This window comes from Branchiostoma belcheri, unplaced genomic scaffold, assembly GCF_001625305.1.
Source record: "Branchiostoma belcheri isolate BF01 breed outbred unplaced genomic scaffold, Haploidv18h27 scaffold202, whole genome shotgun sequence".
Taxonomy (NCBI): Eukaryota; Metazoa; Chordata; class Leptocardii; order Amphioxiformes; family Branchiostomatidae; genus Branchiostoma; species Branchiostoma belcheri.
This window is the reverse complement of record NW_017803514.1, coordinates 232,251-234,615: the sequence shown is the minus strand read 5'-3', so window position 1 is coordinate 234,615 and position 2,365 is coordinate 232,251. Positions and strand designations below refer to the sequence as shown.

Genomic DNA, 2,365 nt, shown 5'->3' with positions numbered 1-2,365 from the left:
TTCAGAGTTAGATCGTTTGTTAGTCGTTCGGTGTAATGTAGCCAGCTGCCGCCGCGCCGCGTGCCTACGAAGCTGGTGTGTTACGCCGAAGGGCGGTTATACCGGCTATACAGATACAGAAGCTGGTGTGTTACGCTGAAGGGCAGTTATACCGGCTATACAGATACAGAAGCTGCCGGTATAACCGCCCTTCGGCGTGACACACCAGCTTCTGTATCTGTATAGCCGGTATAACCGCCCTTCGGCGTGACACACCAGCTTCTGAATCTGTATAGCCGGTATAACCGCGGTTCGGCGTAACACACCAGCTTCTGTATCTGTATAGCCGGGATAACTACCCCTTGGAGTAACACACCAGCTTCTGTACTTGCATTTTGTATAGATTTGAAGCATAACTGCCATAATTTGATATTCATGGGAAAGTTTGGGAACTTTGTTATTAAGTATTCTCCAAGTACCACGCTTTTCATCAATAAAACATTCTTCGTGCTCAATTATCCAAAAAGAGCGGTTTTTATACTCTCAAAATCAATGCAAAGAATCATCCTCAAGATCAAGACCTCTTATTGACCGATTTTTCTATTGAATATGAGAAACCGACGCTAAGTCAAGCCGTGATACCTGTAGAGGGGAGGGAAGTGTTGAAAAGTATCTCTCAGAAACGCCAAGACTGGAGAATTGCTACCTTCAAGATCAAAAACCGCTACATTGTCGCCACTTGACGGAAGTGACATTGTTTCGCCACACAAGGTCGGTAAGCCCGGCGTCTTGGGTTTTGTCTCTTGAGGAGTCTTGGGTTGTGCGGAGGTAAGGAGGCGGTACACAGGTGTTCCGTACAGGTGTGTCTGTCTCCTTCAGGTGCTGAATGAGCCACAGGTGAGTTGGTCCAGGTAAGCCGGGAGGAGAGGGCGGGAGGGCTCTTGACTGTTGGAGACTCAACTCAACCTTACAGGCTAAATCGCGCGCAATCTGTTCAACTACATTCGTATACATGATTCACTATCGGTATGCGTGGTTGAAATGAATCTACATTTGGGGACATTTCAACCTCTTATTTGCTGGGAGAGGTTAAAAAAATATAACGTTTCCAAATCTTGAAGTGAATCACTTACAGTTTTCAATAATATATCGTAGTTATCGAACCGTATCGAACTATCAGTATGCACGATTCTTCTACGCATGGGAATATTTTTAAACGTCATCTAAATGGTTCAGGTAACAAAATAAAATGACCAGTTTTCTCAACCCTTTTCTGTTCCCCTTTGCCTTTAACTTAGTGTCACACTTGTCCATTTTCCGATACTAGTGTCCATTATAAAGCTTTGTAAAAAGAACCAGGAGTAGATGATTCACTCGACAAAAAGTGTTTCCAGTGGCAAACAATCCTGCTCCTTGTATCTCGGAAGTCCTGCATATGCATGTATCTCGTTGACCCAACATCGAGATGCGTTTCGCCATACTGGTTCATCCTCCTGTACTAGTATCCTATAACAAAGCTTATTAAAAGAACCAGGAGGGAAAAACAACCACGTTCCTTGTATATCGGAAGTCCTGAATATTTATGTAGCTCGTTGAAATGACAAGAAACAAAACACAGACCGGCGGTACCAGTGCACGAACCAGCGACCAAAAGTGTTTCCAGTATCAAACATGCAACCCCGTTCCTTGTATATCGGAATTCCTGCATATGTATGTACCTCGTTGACCCAACATCGAGATGCGTTTCACTTAGTGTCATGCTGGTCCATCCTCTTATACTAGTATCCTATAACAAAGCTCATGTATCATTAGCTCAATATGTTCGTACATCTTTAACTGCGTCAAGAAGCGAGAAGAAGCTGAACCTGTAAATAGTAGATCACATTGGTATGTATAGTTTGTAAGTGTCATTGCTGTATTCCTTTCCCTGTTCACCCATGACCTGTACTTAGCTTGTTAGAGCACAAACGTACAATAAAGGTCTTTCATTCATTAAAAGAACCAGGAGGAAAAAACAACCCCGTTCCGTGTATATCGGAAGTCCTGCATATGTATGTAGCTCGTTGACCCGACATCGCTGCGCCCAGACGGCGGCACGGCCGCACGAACCGGGCGGGGAGACTCGGCCCGACGGGCCCGCCGCCTCACGAGGGCCCTTCACGGCGCCGCGAGGAAAGGAAAGTGATCTCGAACCAGCTCCATGAAGAGCCAATCTTCCTTAGCCTCTACCAGGCTCCGGGAGGCGGCTGGAAAGGGTAGAAATCGGCCAAATAGAGAGATAACATGTCAGGGGAGTTGGTCCGCATGGAGAGAACAGTTTGCCGCTTCCCCGGCATGCTATCTCTCTATTTGGCCGATTCTACTCTTTCCAGCCGCCTCCCAAAGC

At 46.0% G+C, this 2,365-nt stretch overlaps 1 protein-coding gene across 1 annotated transcript in view; it reads right to left on the bottom strand.

Moving 5' to 3' along the window:
• The window catches only part of LOC109469438 (PR domain zinc finger protein 13-like), a 13,928-nt gene that overhangs the window by 10,841 nt on the left and 722 nt on the right, over positions 1-2,365 (bottom strand). The gene's annotated exons all lie outside the window — the stretch shown is intronic.